Here is a 7,945-nt window from a genome sequence, read left to right on the forward strand (position 1 = left end):
AAAAAGTGGAGACTCCTACCTGAGACAGCGACGGGAGCCCCCGGTGAGGCTGGGTGATCAGAGCCCCACCAACAGCACCCTCCTGCCAGGATCAGGATCAGGCCCCAGAGGGACACCTGCTCCCCATTAGCCAGCAGCAGCCTATGGGTCAATTTACAGAGGATTAAATAAAACCGGTGGGTGGGCACAGGGTGATGCTCCCAGGTGTGTTTGTGTTGTAGCCATCAGCACCAGCCTGAGCCCCCACACACCCCCCCCAGCACTTCCCAGGAGCCCTGGGGCTGTGAACCCCAGGGGGGATACAGAATTCTCCCCCCTTGCCTTTGGCCAGGTACGTCGGTGGGTGACCCCTAAACCAACTCTGCCTGTGGTAAACAGCTGCCCCTGCTTGAACCAGCTGCAGGAGCTACAACCACACAAACACATATAATTCTATTGTAAATGAGATTCATTACCATTTGATCAATTTCCTGGGCATCCATATTTGCAGAAGCTCTTTATCTTCTTTCTCAGAGCTGCATCTTCCTCCCCAAATGCTCAGCCAGCCCGCTTTTTTCATAGTAACCATGAAGAAAGTGCTGTAGGCTTAAAAAAATTTAAAAAAAAAAAGTGTAACGAGGTGAGAAGTGTTATTAGCACAGCACACGCACCTGGCAGTGCCTCAATACGGGCACCCTGTGCTCTGCCAGGCTGGGAAGGAAAGGTTTTGCATGAGACATCATGTCACAGCTCCATCTGCCCAGAGAAATTAACAGTTGGGTCATCAAACTGCTCGTTTGTCTCAGGGCTGGGGCTCACAGCAAACATAAGACTTCAAAGCTGCGACACGCAGGCACGCTGCTGGGAGTTACGCCGGGAATCGGATTTCTGGAAGGGTGACGCCGTGAGGGCAAAACCTGAGGGACGCGCGGACTTCCCCCGCCAGCCTGTCTGATCTCAGCTCGCCCAAGGGCGAAGTGGAGCCATTACCCGCCCGGGTGCGTTCCAGGCGTTCGGGGTGCCTGAGGCTGGAGCAGGGCTGCACGCCCAGCCCCTGCTGAGGTCCCCGACCTCAAAGCACTTTTCTGATGGCAAACAGCGAGAAAAGAAGAGTTTGTACCTGGTCAGATGATTGAAATTGGCTTTTTGCCCCTATGACGTCCAAGGGTAGCAGGGAGTTGACTGCCTGGTGTAGAGCAATACAAGGACAACGTTACTTTTAACCACCTGCCGTGTATCCACAAGGGATTTTTAACCTTCGTGCTGTGTATCGGCAAGGGACGCTCCTGGTGACAGTCACTACAGCCCCGGGGAGGGACCCCGCCTGCACTGCCCAGGACCCGTGCCCCTGCACACCAGCCCACAGGCGTCCTGCCCATCACAACCATTACAGAGAGCCTGAGGAACCCAAATATATTAAAAAAAACAAAACAAAACAGTGTTACATAAAGACACAAACCAGGAAGAGTGTATGTTCAGCTTTTAAAAAGAAGTAACAACAAGAAAAAAAACCCTTTTCTATAAAAGAATATTTTGTTCAATGTCCTGTTTTTGTAAGGCTATGCCACAATAGCACTGAGTCACCTCATGGCATTATACCATCATTTGATCTAATTTTCCTAATATTCCTCCCAACCTGCTCCATCCCTGCAGGACAAATTCCCACCCTGAGAGTGAAGGACAGAAAGAAATGCAATAGGTACAGATTATTGCAATTTAAACTTAAAGTTCATCTCATTTAAATGCAGCGACAGGACGAGATACCCAGGAAAAGGAGGCAGTGGCCCGATGGCTGAGCTCCAGGGGGTCAGCAGCGGCTCTGGGGATCCCCTGGGGCAGTCCCAGGTGGGACAGGGGACACCCAGCGACCCTGGCCACCCCCGTGTGGGGTCCTGCCCTGGGACCCGGCTCCGCCACAGCTGCTCCAGTTTGGTCCCATCCCAGGAGAAAAGCAGGCAGCAGGACTGCTCCAGGGACAGGGTCCCTGCAGTGCCGCTGCGTTGCTGGGTGTTGACTCGCTGGGTCAGTGCTGTGGGGGGACACGAGCTGGGTGGCTGCAGCCCCCGCGGGGACACGTCCCCAGGCCAGCTGGTGTCAGCACGTCGGGGAGGGCTCAGACCAGGGATGGGATAGCAGGGCTTGGGAAAAGATAGAAAAGACTGCCTCTACTCAAGGCCACCGATCTGTTTAGCTACCACAACAGGCTAAAAAAATGCCTCTACCATGACCCATAAGTACCGACAGAGCGAATCGGCGATGCTGAGCTCCAGGCCGGGTACGACAGTCTGACAGGAGCAGCGATGATCGGAAAGGGAAGGCAAAGGGCTTACAGCAGCGAGGGGACTCGGTGAGGGAGCAGCAGGGCGAGCAGGGTGCTGTCCCCATCTCCAGACGCTGTAAATCACACGTTTTATCTAAAATGGATTCTCCAGCCCAGCCTGGCCCTGCAGCAGGAACTCGCCCAGGAGGGTGCTGAGCCCACGGCACCAGGAAGGTCCAACCCGCTGCCCCCACAGTGTGGCTGCAGCCATGGCCACTGCAAAGCCCCGAGCTGGGGACAAGCGAAATGCATTCTTCAGGACTTGGAAAATGAGATCTCCAGCTTTTTTTTTGGTTTTTTTTTTTAATACGGATGTCATGGGTCTGGCAATCGTGACTTCTTTGCCCTTGCACTGCTCTGGCCACTTGAAGCGATGTTCAAACACACCGCTTTGGTTTTCCTCCTGCCAACGCTCCCTGCAGCCCCAAGTCCCTCCTCAGCCCCTGCCGCGGGTAACGCCGCAGGCACAACGAGCTGCCGAGACGGATGGACAGACAGCGCCACGCTGCGCTGGGGGTACCAGCCCAGGCCCATCCACTTGGCTCGCGCCTGCAGCGGTATTTCCTGCTGTGCCCCCGAGAATCCTTCTAGTTTTTGTCTTGTCATGGAGCACAAGCAGCACCATCCTGGCCCGGGCTCCCTGGCAACCCATCGGTGAAGCCAGGACACACAGGTGAAGTGTCCCTGCCCCCGAAGCAGGGGAATAGACTTGTCCTTTCTGTTCTCTTTAATTTTTGACGCTAACAATTTATCCCTGCTGCCATGCCAGTCACCTTGGGCTGCCTATTAAATCTCCCAGTAACCTGGGGGGGGGACGCAAGGCAGCAGCGGGGTTTTCTGCAGCCCGCGGCATTCGTCAGCTCCACGTGTCACACGCTCACCCAAACGGACAAGGATCACCCTCCGCCTCGGGAGGTTAAAAGCTTTTCCATTAGCAACTTCGTTGGATGCATACTGCAAAAAGATAAAGCGCTATGAGAAAATAAAGCCTTGTCATTTACCACTGCAAATAATTCAGGGCTGATAATGAGAACGAATCAATCAAGGCAGAGAATTGGATTGCAAGGTCTTTCCGAGCGGTATCAACGGAAAAAGCGTATAAAACTCTGGCACTTTAACGGCCTCTCGGCATCGTTTGAAAGAGACTGAGACTGCCAAAGGGAGTCCAGGGTACTCCTCTGGCTGGACACTCACTGATGTTTAAAACAAATGAGAATCGAAGCAAAAATAAGTGAAAAATAGGCATGAAGGAATTCTACAGAGAAACTGGAGAACACGCCACCGCAACAGGAAGTCTGTGCTCAGAGAGCGAGGCCATGCGTCGCTGGCTCCGAGCAGCGGGACAGCAGCTGCCGGGCTCGGATCTGAGCGAGAGGGACCCGGGCAGGGACAGGCAGCAAGGCCTCACACAGCAGCCCAGAAAGCTGCTGGGGGGCTGCAAGTCCCAAAGCACCAGGGCAGCTTCGCTGCGTTGGGTGGGCAGCAAGGTCACTGAGGTAACCAAGCCCCCGGCTTGGCTGGCAGCGGAAACTAAACCTAAAACTAAACCTCCTCAGCTTTGCAGATGCTCTCGAGAGCTTCCCAACCAAGGAACTGCTGCCCCAGGGAGGAGGAGGAGGAGCAGGAGATGGGGGATGCTCTGCAGGCTCCTGGCCCCCCGAGCGGTTCCCACGTGCCACTGAAAGTCAGCCCATGTTCCCAGGAATCCAGCTGTAGCCTTCGGGTCCACCAACACCTTCCCAACGCCATCTCTGTGCAGCGGCAGCGTGGGGACAGTGACACCCTAGGGAGGAAGGCGACTCCTCCTGCCCCACGGGAGCAGCCGGCTCAGGGCAGCGGGCGTGGGGCTGCTCCTCAGGGAGAGCCGGCAGCTCCGCGCCTGGAAACGTGCCTGTGCTTCTGCAGAACAACACATTTGATTCCTGCCCAAAGCAGAGCCGGTTCCTGACATCTGGAATAATTTATATTTCACAGGACTGGCGTCTGGCAGTTAAAAAAAAACAAAAAAAGAGTGGAAATGTACTGTCTCTTCCCCCAAAGCCAGTGCCAGTGACCCAAGATTACAGTGATGTCCCTTCACACGTCAGGAGCACTTCCACCACTTTCTGTTTACAAGGAACAGCAAACGTGGCAGGTTTTTTTCAACGCTCTGCTCTGAACTGCATCCTGCCTCCCGATGGCAACGTCCCTTTTCACAAGCCTTTCCTAATTGATCGTGGGAGCAAATGAAATTATTTTCTCTTTGAAAGGATCCAATCATGGGTATTCTTTATATCCTTTGAAAATATAATGGGACTTTTTTTTAGAAGGAAAATACTCTCCACCGCAAGTGTATTCAACACTTCTAAAACTTGATTTCTAAAGAGTACAAAAGATCAGTGCCAGTTTGCCAAGCCCATCTATCTGGGCACTTTGTTTCTTCAGCTAATGCAAACTAAAGCATAATGGCATCAGATGGATTTAGAGTGTTCTGCCTTTAATTGGCCTCTTGTCTGTGCCTGGCTCTTGCCTGCCAGGTTTCCAGCCAGTAGCTAAGGTGAGCAGTTTATTCACTAGGAAAAAAAAAAAAAAACAACAACAAATAAAGCTTCAGTCAGATTCAGCAAAAAGATGTTGACTGCAAGATACTGAGAAACTGCAAATGAGCATAAAAGTGCTTTTTTAAAAAACCTGGGAGCGTGACCCACCATGCGGGTGTCCTGGACCGAGCAGGAGCTGCCCCAGGCACCCACGGCCCCACACCTGGGGGCAGAGCGGGGTCTTACCCAAACCTGGCAGCTCTGGGGTGCGCGGCCCGGGCACCCCGTCCTCTGCCCCTTCCCCCCTCTGCCCCTTCCCTCCCGGGTGACGCTGCTGCTGCAGCCCGGCTCCTCCACCCCAGCCGGAGCTCCCGCCCCACGCTCCCCTGACCAAATTCACTGCTCGCTTTCCCCCCGGTTTTGCCTCTCCTCCTAAGCAGGATTCCCCAGAAGAGCTTTAACGACCCGCTGCCTCCCAAACCCTTCCTGCCTCAGGGCGCTGTGGGGCTGCAGAGCAGGAGGGGTTGGATCTTCATCTGGAACCAAGAGTTCGCCAGGAAAACGCCCCTGGGGCCGCAGCCGAGGGATCCAGCTGCACAGGTAACGAGAAGTGCAGCCCTCCCCAAGGCCCCGTTATCGCTCCAAATAAGGCAACTGATTAATGTTGCAGCAGGTAAGTTCTCTAAATCTTGCTGCTCTTACCGAAATGTTTGTCCCATTAGTGAGACAAACATGAAACAGCGTTCACAAAACAAGAAATAAACACAGCAAAAAATAACAGAGGCCTGAAAGCTGGGAACAAAGAGTTTAAAATGATGGGTTTAGATTGCAGCAAAACGATCATGAATTTAATTAATTTGTGTACTCAGAGCTGTCAGCTCGTCAGAACGGAAAGAGCTCCTGGTCCTGGTGCGTCACCCGGCCGCACGCAATTCACTTGAGCTCACGCCTGCAATCTGCTGGGCTCGTTCTACAGACAAACCAAAGCAGCCCATTAAATTGACGCCGGGTTTGTTGCAGTTACGTATGTACAGCAGAAACCTGTTCCTAGTGAAATTATTCTCCCCAGAGCCAACTGTTTGATTTCCCACTGTAATTAAACGTGGGCCACAGCTCTGGCAGAGCAGAGCTGCGTCTATGTCACGGCAAGGAAGGGCCTGGAAGCTCAGGGCCCTTTTTCAGCATTTCTGCAGCTTCTCCCTGACCTCTGCCCGGAGCCAGGGTGGGGTGTTTGACACCTGAGCACGTTTACAGGAACAGACGAGAAACAGCTTGGCAGCGGCCGAAGGGAAGCAGCCAGCCAACAGAAAACGCATCAGGAGGCAGCTCCGAGTGCGGGACAGCTCAGCCCCCAGAACTCACCGCGACGCCTCGAGCAGAGGCTTGGAGGTGACAACACGGCTCACGTGGCGCTGTCGGGAGCGTGGGCATCGCCCCGGCTCAGCCACTGCCCTCGGGAGCTCCTTCCCCAAGGCCGCTCCTCTCTGTCAGGGCTGGGCCCTTCGTTTCTGCCATGGGCCATCTTGGGGGCATGAGGTCACCGAGCGGCAGCAGGGTCAGGCTGCTGAGGCACGCGAGAGGCTTCAGAATCCTTGTTCCACCAGACCGATCACAGCGGGACAAAGCGGGAAGGGCAGCTGTCAGCACATGCAGCACGTCAGGATGAGTTCACTGACTGCCTGTAACAGAAACACCTTGTGAAAACACTAACAGAGACACAGAAAGTTCAGTGCCGGGGTAGAATGAAACCCAGCAAAATGACAAACACCGAGACAAACAGGATGGACATGCCAACTGTTTTTATACGTGTTCTATAAACAGAGAAATGAATCCCAGCTGACATTTGGCAGGTAACACTCTTCCATCAGAGACCAGGGTGGGACACCAGACAACAACGAACCTTCAATGGAAATGTTCACAGAGGAGCTTTAATGGGACATGACAACACAAGTAAGAGAATGAAATACTGATTTTCTCAATTTTTAAATTCAACTTTGCTACTTCCATGTTTTCAGACACAGTTACCCGCATGTATTTTTAGTCCACGGAATTAAATAAGTGTGTATTAACTAGTTTCATAGAATGATCTGAAAAACAATTTCCCTTTTGTTCACCATCCCATTATTTAGAAGAAGAGGCTGGCAGGGCTGCTGGGAACACAGATTTCTAGAGGCCAGCACTGTCAAAGCTCCCACTGTCCAGGCCCCAGGAAGAATACTATAAGTCAAATCATCACTTAAACTATCATGATTGCAGTTGGTGAAAGTTTTAAACATTTGAACAATTACATAAAACTTATGAACAGGGAGCTTTCTCATTTTTTTGAGCAATTGGAGCATTCTCTTTATTCCTAGAGATCAGTGTATAATAAGACACACTGTCTTACAGACGGTCTAAGAGGGGACATCAGATCTGGTCGGTTTATTTTCTGTATCTGAAAACGTTTATCTCCACCTTGGTATGATAATATACATCAGGAAGAAACACACAGATACACAAAAAGCACCACGCTCCCAGGAGAAGTCATAACCCTTCTCTTTCTGGCACCTACCAGCAAGCAGATGGGTAACTTGGGCTTTGAAGAAGAGACTGGATTTTATTGGACTTTCATCATTCATAGATGACTTCTGCTCTGGGGGTCGGGGCGGACGCAAATGCTTCCTATCCTAATTCCAAAACCCAGAGCGATGCGAGAATAAAAATGTTAGTCCTAAAATTGTACATGGCAGTTCAAATAGAATTAATTTCATAATTTCCTCAAGCACACAAAGCAACAAAGTCAATAAAAATAAACATGCTAATGAATGTATTTGTAATTTTTGTAATCTTGGCCATTACATTTCATAAATATTTACTGTTCAGTATTCAAAGCCCAAATTCACAAGACTCCGTTAACAAGCAAAATAAGAAAGATGAGGGAAAATACTCCGTTCCGCTGCACCAGCAGTAAATACGGTCACTTCCTAAGGCCCGTGTCGGGCTCGTTCATCACAAAGCAGGGCTGCGTTTGGCAGGGTGCCTCCCACCCCCGCCACGCAGCAGCGGTCTGGGGCTGTAGGCAGGCGCAGCGCTGGCGTGTGCCACGGGCCGTGGCTGGGCTGTCAGCAGCACGCCCACCGAGCTTCCC

This window comes from Strix uralensis, chromosome 14, assembly GCF_047716275.1.
Source record: "Strix uralensis isolate ZFMK-TIS-50842 chromosome 14, bStrUra1, whole genome shotgun sequence".
Lineage (NCBI taxonomy): Eukaryota > Metazoa > Chordata > Aves > Strigiformes > Strigidae > Strix > Strix uralensis.